This window comes from Camelina sativa, chromosome 17, assembly GCF_030686135.1.
Source record: "Camelina sativa cultivar CO46 ecotype springtype chromosome 17, ASM3068613v1".
Lineage (NCBI taxonomy): Eukaryota > Viridiplantae > Streptophyta > Magnoliopsida > Brassicales > Brassicaceae > Camelina > Camelina sativa.
The window spans coordinates 32,431,200-32,444,223 of NC_141896.1; the positions used below are offsets into that span (position 1 = coordinate 32,431,200).

The 13,024-nt window shown below is 30.6% G+C and overlaps 1 long non-coding RNA gene across 1 annotated transcript; it reads right to left on the reverse strand.

Annotated features, from left to right (window-relative positions):
* Window positions 1-4,402: 4,402 nt before the first annotated feature.
* Window positions 4,403-4,900, reverse strand: LOC147924609 (uncharacterized). The gene is made up of 2 exons (XR_015585990.1): window positions 4,747-4,900; window positions 4,403-4,666 (listed from the first exon to the last, which is right to left on the reverse strand). It is a non-coding gene; the product is annotated as an uncharacterized LOC147924609 (long non-coding RNA).
* Window positions 4,901-13,024: the final 8,124 nt, after the last annotated feature.

The window sequence follows — 13,024 nt, forward strand, 5'->3', positions numbered from 1 at the left end:
ATCTATTTTCCATAAAATTATAATCCAATAGAATTCAATTTCTAATTATTTTTATTATTATTATAATCTCTCTCCCTCAATCTACTGGGAATCAACACCCCCACCCCACACACTAACTACGCTTTTAAAAATGTTACAACCTAAAAAAATTGCTCTCTACTCTACTCTAGAGTTACTCTCTAACGATCACCACTGGTAAAAATAGGATTGTTTCTGGGAAGCTCCATACTTTACAAGAAACAATCTCTTACTCAGCTTTAAATGTCTCTTTCTAGACGAAAATATAAATCAACTACCTAATCCACACCACACCTATCTCACCTGCTGTATATTAAAACCTTCCTCTCTAACTATTTTTTTACTTGCTTTCAGACATGCAACTCGCCTTTCTAAGTTCGAAGATCTGTTGATTCGGGGAAAGCAATGTCTCTCTTTGGGAAAAACTTGCCATTGAAAAACATGCCAAACTTCTTACACTTTGGGCATACTATTTATATTTGAATGCAACATCGTCAACCAATATTTTTCTAACTCCAACAATTCTGCAAAAGATATTATATTTCATATACATCTGGTTAATTATGTATTTTTCCCCCATTCTCCAACATGTAATATATATTGCTTCCAATTAAATCAGTTTTTGTCTTACTTTTCACATCAATTTTTCCCAATATTCGTACAATAATATTTTAAAATGAACAACAATCTTATAGTCTTTAATATTTTCCCCAGTAACTATTTCAAGGCAAGTAATGTCCCATCAACTTTAGTAGGCAAAATTTATTAAGATCCAAAAGATTTGTACATGATTGAACAAATAGAGACTTACGTCAAACAACAAGGATGGAGGCCAGGTAATATGACCAATTTATATTTTATTTTTACTACTATTACTTAAAACATCGTCTTGATATTTTTAAGGAACATTTGTTTTTGGTGTAAAGCAAAAGTGGTTGAAGTTGTGTATTGTGAAATAGGTGGCACTACATTTCATGCACTAACTGTAATTTGAAAATGAAAAATTCTGGTTTGACCTTGACATGTCACACTTTCTCTCCATCCGAAGCTGTGGGAATACTCCGGTGTGTTGTTTTCAATGAGTCCAGAGCGTGGCAATCCGTTGTTTCATAGTTCTTTTCATATGTTTTTTTATTTTTATTTTGTGTACTAACTATTTGAAGGTACTATTTAAACTAAAATTGCCAACCCAAGTCACTTTTTTATTCTTAGGCCAACTTAGATGAATTGGAAAACAAGGTGGCTTAGCTCATCAAAGACTTTATAGGGAAGACATTCTATTCCAATGTCAAAGAGTCTACATACAATTTCACGGCTCTATGTACCAGAGTTTCACTGTTAGTCTGTCACATCTATCAAAGACGATCAACACCACTTACCCTTAGAACTTGAGACACACATGTGGAAAAAATTTCAACAAGGAATCATAAACCATTTACGCTTGAATTTTAACATTTTCAATTTTACATTTTTCCCTTTGTTATTTTAACAGATAATTACTGATGATGTAAACCAAAGCTTAAAACTGAGGTTGAAGTCTCTCCAAGATTTGCAAGGGATAAAGGCATTGATTGGGGTTTTAACATTACTGGTCTATTGTTGACAGGAAATACAACAACAAAAGTAAAACAACTTCTGATGTTGGGAGAAACCAGCAGGAAAAGGGAATAAAATCACTTGTCATTTCATCTACAAAGCAAAGACAAATGTGCCACATAAAAAAAAGACAGTACAAATTTCAAATTTCACCGTACATGTATTACAAATTGGTAGCATCCCAAAACAACACATTCTAATTGTAAAACAGAGAGATATTTTAATCTTTTATACATTTTGTTATTTAATAAATTAAACAAGACTAATAAATTAAATTATACATCAAGGTTTGTTTTTAATAATGGAGTGTCGGTTGGGGTTGGGTATGGATAAATTATTATTTATGCTATGGATTGTTCAAATCTCCTTATGATGATGATGTCAAATATCGACAATTAGCCTATCTTTTCATCAGAATTGAATAATTTTAGGTTTTTAGAAATTGATTTGTTGAATTTTGTATTAGATATATCTCTTAAGAATAATATATGTATCAAGTGAAATTTAAAAGAACAGGAAGTTTCTATTTTTCTCAGTTAAGCTTGTGGGTAACTCTTTTTTGAAGAAAAAAAGAGTTTCTTTCAATAATTTAACATATGGGGTTTGATTGTAAAATAAAAATAAAAATAAATCCGTGCGTAGCACGGAATATCCTCTAGTGTAATTTATATTTTGAAGTTTTTTCTATAAAAATTAAAATGTCAGCCGGCTTATATATTATGTACTAATTTTTTTTTTTTTTTTTTCAACATGTACTAATTTATTTTACCCGTAATAATTGTTTGTGTATTTTTATTGGATTTTTAGTGAAATAGTTTGTAACTCAGCACCACCAATGGTCGAGTAAAGGCTTTCTTGCATCTATGGGCATTGGGCACATAGGTGAGGCTTACGCAGTTCATGTTTTATATTAGTGTTACACTCTTAAATAACAAAGAACTGGTAACGTAACGGGACAAAGTAATGAACTTGCATTAAAATAAATGTTATTCTAAAAGGAAGAAAAAAATGAAAAAACTTGTTACAAAGTCATTCGACTCGCAACGTGATTCGGGGAAGCATCGAGCAGATAAATCAGTCCGTTTGTACCTCCATTATTGCGCCTAGATTTGTCTTCTGCGATTCCTTCAAGTTTGACTCTTTTACAGCTTTTTTTCACCGGATCATAAAATAAAATAAAATCAGTATATCGAGACGTGGATTTTACGCAAATAAACTCACCAGACTGTGCAACCTTTTACTTTCAGAAACTGCAAACCCACACCTATGTGCCGCATAGATGCAAGAAAGCCTTTACTCAACCACTTTTGTTTCTCTACATCTTCCAAAACGCAACATGTAATTTTATCACCATCCTTCTTGGTCTCTGTTCTAACAAAATATAACGTCCCCTCATAAGCTATGAGCGGATCCTTATGAACAGCCGATGGTAATTGAATCATACCAAACGTTTCAGATCTGACATCAAAGCTCATTATAACCCAAACACGGGTACAATAAACGTAGCTTTTGATATATTCTCTTAATCTTGGATATATTCACCTGCCCCCGGCCCTAAGGCTTTCATTTGCTTCACTATTTATATAAAGTCGCGGATCTATAACCCCACAATCGAACAAAGTTGTGATCTTACCTGCTATAGAAGAATCTGATATCACAGATGAAGGAGCTCCTTATACCATCCCATATTTTATCTACCACGACCCTGTTAATGATCAGTACAAAATACTCTGCACAGTAGAAAAAAAATGTGATGGGTGTCTGAGGAACACCCCAAAAATATTTTGGGTTTCTCTTTGAATTTTTTTGGAAAATAAGGAAGACACTGAAATATTAGACCTTTTCTTTTATGAAAACTTATCTTCTCTAAAAATCTTAAATGGCTACAAAAATAGATTTTGAGAACCAAAAAGTAGTTTAAAAAATACAACCATTCAAGGCCTAAATCTGACCGAATCCACAAAATAAACTTTAGTGTTGTGTGATAAAAGCCTTTAGATTTTATGTTTTTTTTTTTTTTTTGATAACTCAGGAGTGATCAACTCAGGAGTGATCCTAAAAGCTTCCTAGGCCCAAAGACTAATCTTTTGGGGCCGGGGAAAACCATGTTAAAATTCGAACCTCCGTGGCCAATGCTACTTGAACCCAGGTGGCGGGACTTTTCTCCCTTTACCACTAGACCAAGGCGACTTGGTTCTAGATTTTATGTTTTACAATTGACTTCCATTTACTTGACTAATTGGTAAAAAGATCACAAGACCATGCTTCATTCACTACAAGAAAATAATTTTATTAAGACGAAATATTTAGTCACAATACAAAGTATTTAGTCACAATATAAACATTGTTACGAATTTGTGACGATTTTTGAATAGTTGCAATACAATGGTCACAAATTTTTATTTGTAACAAAAACGTCACAAGAGTTGCAACGAATATATTAGTAACCATTTTGTCATCAATAACAACAACACCAAAAAGTAACAAAACTGTCTTAATTACAGACTAACAAAACGTCTTTAAATCGTCACAATTCGTGTTTAAAATAACGTTTTAATTATGTATCTTATTGTTACGAAACTATAGTCTCAAATGGTCACAAATGATAATTAGAAATTTGTCGCAAAATTTTAACAAATACTCAAAAATCATGATATTTTGTGACTATCGTAATGTCCAATTTTATCATTAGAAGTTATTTCCAAATGGTGTTATTAATAAAAATTCATTGCATATGATAAAAATTATAACTAAAAAAACAATCTCAAAACAATATTATTTTTTAAATTTATTATCATACAAATTTTTTATAATCATAAACATTAAATATACATTATAAGCTATCTTTATTCTTACAAAAAAAATAAATCACAAATTCGTCCAGATGAACATATTCGATGATAACTTCCATGTTATAACTCCTATGGAAACGATTTCAGACATTCTGGAAAGTTAAGACTCAGATCTTTCCAACGGTTGGTAGATCGGCTTCTGGTTCAATTTGTAGCAGTGGGAAACGATTTCACAAGATGACTGATGTTAATTCGCGGATCTGCGAAGAATAGGTTTGAGAAAACATGTATAACTTTTAATCTACAAAAGGGGTTACAAAATCTTTTGGGGAAAACTTACATCTATGGGTTGGGAAATTGCTCACCAAAATTCGTCCATAAAAGAGTCTGTTTACCCCTTATTTTCCACCATCTCCTAGAACATGTAAGATCTGTCCTTAATCTCAATTGTGGCTCCTTGTTTTCTTTCTCTCAAATGGTTCACTCTCTCTCTCTCTCTAGGTTATGGAGGCACGAAATTATAAAGAATAAAACCCTAATCATCTCTTAAATAAGTCTGGTTAAATTAGGGTTAGAGACTTGGCTTAATGGGCTTTGTATAAATGACATAACAATTTATACTATTTTATGACTAATGTTTACTCATATCTTTTATAAGTTCATAACTAATTTGCAACAACATATTGGTCACAATGTAGTCATAAGAGTGACGATTAATATTATCGTAGCATATTCGTCACTAATTGTGACAAACTTTTGTTACTGAGTTTTTTCGTCATAATATAGTGACGAAAATACTATGAATTTGTTACAAATAAACTTAGTCATAATATCGTATTTAAAGTGTCACAAATTTGTGACGGAAATTTTTTGTCTCGAAAATACGTCTCAATAAACTTATTTTCTTGTAGTGATTCCCCTTTGCCTATAACTCTCTCAAACAGGACCAGGCTTCATATCCCCTCTACGCGACGTGTAAGTAAACTAAGTAGAATGAAGTCTTTCCTATCGTTCATCATTTCATTGTACAAAGCAAATGCTTTGTTTTCGCCTCCATGATAGTAAAATGGATTTATTAACAATGTTGCACGAATATACCTTAAGTCGACGTGTTGTAATTACAAAAACGGGATGCTACAGTCATGTACTATTTTATATTTGTTAGTTTTGTTTTTTCTATAAAAACGATTCATGATTTTTGTTGAACACAAATTTTGATTTATTTTTTGTTGTAAATAATATTCTGAATTTCTGTTTTTATTAAAACATCAACATATTTGTACATGAAAATATCGATTTCTATAAACCAAATTTGCATAAAATCGATTTGAGTTAAACTCAATTTTTTTTGTATATCTATGTTCTTTGTAGTACAGAGTTTTATGCACGGGGCATGTGACATGACGAGGTTTTATCCTTTACTAGACAAATACCCGCACTACGTGCGGATTTGTTTACATCTATATATATACATTTACTGTAATACTTTATTTGCTTCTTATATTTTCACATTTGAAAAATTAAAAATTTTGTATTAACAGACAGAACTAAAAAAATTTTGTGCGGAGACAAAGAATACTAAATTTTGTTTAAAGCTAAATCTTATTCTAAAGTGATTTTTGTAGACGAAAACTATTAGCATATTTTTTTCCATTTGCATATTTGATTGGTAGATAAAAAAATTTAAACATCCTACAATTCTTGTCTAAAACTTAGGTATTTAGATATATTTGTATTTAAGCTTCTCAACTAAATACCATGGGACTCTCAAATTCTCTTTTATCAAAAATATTTTCAATTTCACATTTGATTGGTAGATAACAGCATCTAAACATCCTACAATTTTGTCTAAAACTTAGGTATTTAGATATATTTGTATTTAAGCTTCTCAACTAAATACCATGGATTCTCAAATTCTCTTTTATCAAAAAGATTATTTTGCAGCTTGGTTAACTCTTTAGTGGTTATAGTTAAGATAGATAACTTCCCTTCTTCTAGCTATTCAATTTCTTGAATATAACTCTAGAATATAATTTAATTTTCTTCTTTTTTTTCTCTATATTTTCCTCAACCAACATTATATCATTGATTTAACTGTCTTTCATTCGATAGTGAACAAAAATCCAATCCTTTTCATATATAAACATTTATTTCTCCAAGGACAAACTTTCATGAATTTCTTTACAATATTGACCAAATTCCCAGTCACCGCTACAACCCTTCAAAATTGTTGAGAAAATTATAGCGACTAAATCATATGTTCATATTTTTATGGTTTACTTTAAGAGGACGAAACAAATCTTTGGTTTTACTCTCGATATTTTTATCTTTTGGTGATGCATCTATTTAATTAAAGAATACATCAACATGTTCTAAGCCTTTCTAGATTTCTTATATAAATATTGAAACTGTTTGTGATAATGAAAAAGAATAAAAAACATAAAAGATGTTTCAAATTCCTTTTTAATTTTAAAGATGTTTATTTTTAATTTACGTGCTTTTAATTTGGGTTGACATGTGTCACTCTCTCCATTGCTGATGTGTCGTTCATATGGAGAGAGTTGAACAACTTTCATAATATAGATTTCATCCTACTATATTAATTGAGAAGTACAAATATGAAACTAACCTTAAAATGTGTAAAAAATTACATTCAATTGCCATTAGAAAAAATTAATTAAGCTTAATTAACTAATTTAAATAAATATAATTAAATTAAAAATAAAAAGCACTCACATATCAAATATTAAAAAATCTAAAAAAAAAATCTAAAAAAATATTTTCTCTCTAATAAATTATGGATGAAATTACTAATTATTTATATATATATAAACCAATCAGAATTAAAAACTAAGATTTTATATCCAAGTATACAATACAATTATTTGTAATAACTAAATTCAAAAATTTTGTTAAGATTTCAAATTATGATTCTCCTATCATCTTTATTTTATTTTATTTACAAATTGTTTAGAACTTTTATATAATACTTATAATTAATAAAATGCATATTTTTTTCTGCATATGTTGTGATTTGATTTTTTTTAAAACGAAGATATATTACTCAATGTATGAAAATATGTGTTTTAATTTCCACATTGGCGGGTTGGTAAAACTAAATTTATATAGATGATAAATTAATAATTTTTATTTACTCACAATTATAATATTAAAATTACTATTTTATATTTCACAAAATATGATGTAAATACAACAAATAAACAATATAAAATTGTAATAATACGTCAAAAATAAAATACTATAATATTATAAAATAATTAGTATTCAAATAGACTAATAGATTTATATAATGATTAAAAATAAATATTATATCAAACAAAATAATTAAAAAAATAAAATAAAACAATAATTTTTATTATTATATTATAAATTTTTTAAAAAATGTTGGTCCGTGCTTAAAGCACGGGATATCTCCTAGTTTTTAGTTATTTCTGCTTATATCTTGACTTTAAACCAAGGTGTCATACCATATCCTAAGTGTTAGAAACTTAATACTAGGGGGCTTGAGGAGGTGTGAGGTACGTTTATTTTGTTATATAGAATTTTACTTGGTTTGACAGTATTTTGTATGTTAAAATAATATAGAAGTAACTTAAATTATGGGTTAACAAATATATAATACTAGATAATAACCCGCGCTGGTAGCGCGGGGAATTTTTTTATATTTTGTTATTTGTTAATATTATGTTTATGTTGTATCATTCATTTACATGTTATATAATATAGTACTATATGGTGAATTTTAATTCATATTAAACTACTAATAGGTAGGCCTAAAAACTACTACCGATACCCATATTAGACCCGTTTTTGGGTTTGTATCCGTCCGGAAAAAGGTACCCACAGCTTTAGGGTCGAGTAAAGGGTATAATAATTATATTATCCATGAATAATGATCGAGTATCGGATATTAATTTAATTTTTGAGCGTCTCGTTACCCGTTTCGTTACCCGACTCATAAATACACGTTAATATTTTGTAGAATAATGTTACCAGCGTGAGGAAATATTTATGTAAATTTGGATTTGTTTGTTACAAACTAATAGTAGAAAATTTATTAATTCTATACATTTTATAAAATCATATATTTAATTTACTTAAGGTCATACTCTGATTTCGACCCGTAGTTGGTACTACTATTTTGGTTTGGTGCAATATCAAATTCGTTAATTATACATTCGGTAAAGCCAAAGAAATCCAACAAAACATGTATTGACCCGTGATTTGGTATTACAAATTGATGTTTAGAGATTTGATACTCAGAGCGATGCTTATGGTGAGTTTTTACCGTTCTCCATGATTCTTGAGCTGATACCAATGTGAACACCCGATACACATCAGAACTTCTTTTTAGAGGTATGCACACTTTTACTTTGTGTAACCTAAACATATTATATGTCATTCCAGCTCAATCTCGGTTTGGGTAAAGTCAATAACTGTCTCTTGCTAGGGTTCCAAACTACAGGCGTTCCTGATACTTAAAAGCAGATCAAGCCCTGGACAGATTCCGTAGGGGGGAAGTAACTATTTCCTCCTGGGAATTTCATATGATAACGATAAATAGGCTGATCAGCGATAACTATTTCCTCATGATAACTATTCCCGTTTTACTAGTTTCACCCAGTTCTACTGCATTTGATTTAGTAGATGAGATATTGCAAACCACAGTTTTACTAGTTCTACAAAAGATAGAATCAAGGAAAATAATCTGAGCAAATTTCTCACAAGACTAATAGTTGTACTTTGTTGTATCTAGTTTTACTTCAGTTCTACCTTTTCTTACTAGTTTTACTTTTGTTATACTAGTTTTTCCAAGTTTTACTTTCGTTCTACTAGCTTTATGTAGTTTTCCTTCCATTTTACTAGTTTTGCCTAGTTTTCCTTCCGTTCTATTTGTTTTACTAATTCCACCTAGTTTTATTACATTTAATTTAGTGCTACAAATTTTACTTAAATCCCAAAACAGCAATTTAATTCCAAAGCATTCTGTCGTTTTCTCAACTGTAGATGAGATATTAACAAACAATAGAATCATGGAAAATAATCCAAGCAATTTTTCACGAGACTAATATTTGTACATAGTTTTACTTCAGTTTTACCAGTTTTACCAAGTTATACTTAGTTTTATCTTCTCTTACTAGTATTACCTTGTTTTACCTTATTTTATTTCCTTTACCTAGTTATATTTCCGTTTTACTAGTTTACCTAGTTCTACTGCATTTGATTTAGTAGATGAGATATTGCAAACCATAGTTTTACAAAAGATAGAATCATGGAAAATAATCAGAGCAAATTTCTCACAAGACTGATAGTTGTACTTTGTTGTATCTAGTTTTACTTCAATTCTACCTTTTCTTACTAGTTTTATTTTAGTTATATTAGTTTTCCCAAGTTTTACTTCCGTTATACTAGTTTTACCTAGTTTTACTTCCGTTCTAGTAGCTTTACCTAGTTTTACTTCTGTTCTACTAGTTTTACTAATTTCACTTTCCCTTACTCGTCTTACTTCAGTTTATAGTTTTACCTAGTTATACGTAAGTTTACCTAGTTTTACCTAGTTTTACTTCCGTTTTACTAGTTTTACTAATTCCACCTAGTTTTATTACATTTAATTTACTGCTACGAATATTACTTAAATACCAAAACTGCAATTTAATTCCAAAGCATTGCTGTCGTTTTCTCAACTGTAGACGAGATATTAACAAACAATATAATCATGAAAAAGAATTCAAGCAATTTGTCACGAGACTAATATTTGTGCAATAGTTTTACTTCATTTTTATCAGTTTTACCGAGTTATACTTAGTTTTATCATCTATTACTAGTATTACGTTGTTTTACCTTGTTTTACTTCCTTTACCTAGTTATGTTTCCGTTTTACTAGTTTCACCTAGTTCTTCTGCATTTGATTTAGTAGATGAGATATTGCAAACCATAGTTTTACAAAAGATAGAATCAAGGAAAATAATCGGAGCAAATTTCTCACAAGACTGATACTTGTATCTAGTTTTACTTCAGTTCTAGTAGCTTTACCTAGTTTTACTTCCGTTCTACTAGCTTTACTAATTTCACCTTCCTTTACTAGTTTTACTTCAGTTTATAGTTTTACCGAGTTTTACTTAAGTTTACCTAGTTTTACCTAGTTTTACCTAGTTTTACCTCCGTTCTACTAGCTTTACTAATTTCACCTTCCCTTACTAGTTTTACTTCAGTGTATAATTTTACCGAGTTTTACTTAGTTTTACCTTGTTTTACTTCCATTCTAGTATCTTTACCTAGTTTTACTTCCGTTCTACTAGCTTTACTAATTCCACCTTCCCTTACTAGTTTTACTTCAGTTTATAGTTTTACCGAATTTTACTTAAGTTTACCTAATTTTACCTAGTTTTACCTCCGTTCTACTAGCTTTACTAATTCCACCTAGCCTTACTAGTTTTACTTCAGTTTATAATTTTACCGAGTTTTACTTAGTTTTACCTAGTTTTACTTCTGTTTTTACGTACGTGTCACTAGTTTTACTTGTTTCACCTAGTTCTGTTTTACTTCCGGTTTACTAGTTTTCACCTAGTTCTACTGCATTTGATTTAGTATATGAGATATTGCAAACGATAGTTTTACTAGTTTCACCTAGTATTACGAAAGATAGAATCATGAAAATAATCCTAGCAAATTTCTCACAAGGCTGATAGTTGTACCTTGTTTTTTTCTAGTTTTACTTCAGTTCTACCTTCCCTTACTAGTTTTACTTTAGTTCCACTAGTTTTACTTCCGTTCTACTAGCGTTATGTAGTTTTCCTTCCGTTGGATCACAATGTGGAACACACTGAGATAGGAAAATAAGGGAGTCAATAACACTATGGCGTAGAGTGTTTGGTAGATCGAAATATATATAATCAGCTACTTACATAGGAGTAGATAATGTGATCTTGCAGTTTATGAGAATCTCCAAGCAACCGGTAAATTAATTTCGGCCATTGATAATCGTCTATACGCAGCTTCAGATGTTCAAGCTGGTTGAAAACTATCCCAACAGCATATGAATGCTGCAAGCGTAACTAAAAATGACAAATAATTTATTCTCAGAGAAAAACAAAAAACTATTGTACGATTAAGAACTTGAAGTTAAGAAAGTGGATAGGAAGCAAGTTACCTCTTCTCCACTGTTGTACCATGTGGATAAAGAAAGACGTTTGACAGAAGAAATAGTTTCGAAAAGCTTCTCGACAGTTTGCCTAACTTTGATATCTGCCTCCTCAAGATTTAGCATATGCTCGATCAAATAGGAAAAACGATATCTGTTATCGTGGACTTTGAAATACTTTAAAGAAGGTGCATCTATCCAATACCCACCAGGAGAGCATCGCCCACTTATATCGAAGGTTAAACGCTGCAATGATAGCAGCTATCATTTGTATGACGTCAGGTACTCCCAATGAATTAGATATTGTTGTCGCCATTGCTCCAATTAACCTCACACAAGAAGGTAGAAACACATAGATTGTATTGTTCAGCCCAACAAACCGATTCAAGCTTTAAAAGAACAGAACACAAGCATTGATCAATAACATAACACAAACAAAAGCACATAACACAAGCCGATTCAAGCTTTAAAAGAACCGAACACAAGCATTGATCAATAACATAAGACAAACCAGTTTTTATTATTTTCTCAAGCATTATTCATTTTGTTTAATTCTTTCTCAATTTTATTATTTTCGGTTGTACCATTTTTGCCACTTTTACCTGTGTTTATCTTAGATGTGCCAGTTTTACTCTCTTCTATACACATCTGTGAGCAATGTTACCATAAGTTAAAACTCCAAATTAAAAAGCTAATTTTGGCTACACGTTGGGCTCACCTTAGCTATGGTAGCTTCTTATTTTGTGGTTGGACGCTGAATCAAATCAAGCAAAGCAACAAAGGTTTGAAACACACATACGAAACAACCTAAAATTTGCAAACACAGAAACGAAACACACACATGCCTCAGACTTCGATTTTCAAATTCAATCAAACAAAAGCTACAATGATAACATCACACACATGCCTCAGACTTAGATTTAGAATTCAATCAATCAAAAGCTATAATGACTTCTGATATACACATGAAATACAAAACCCACAAAGCCAAATGAATCATAAACACAGAACAAGACAGAGAAACAAAAGATGGGTTTTCAAATAGAATTGAGGGATAAGAGAGACCTCGGGATTAGAACGTGACGGTGGAGATGATTCGCCGGAATCAAAGAGCAAAAATTGATTTGTTGTGACGGTGGGGAGGATTCGCCGGAATCAAAGAGCAAAAATTGAGTCGTTTTGGATAAAATAAATTATTGGGCCTGTGAAAACAATTTAAACAGATAAATAAAAGGGCATGTTAATCTCAATGTAAAAGTAAGTTAATAAACAATTTTAAAAACATAGAAATTAGTCTTTTGACTTTCCTAATCAATATCATCAAACGCTACCTTCTCACTTTTACCTTCTCTCCAGTTCTCACTTTTACCATCTCCATTTCAGAAGAACAACGAAGCTTTTACCTTCTACCTCGACCACATGGATGAATATCACTTCTTATTTGGAATAAGCTTTT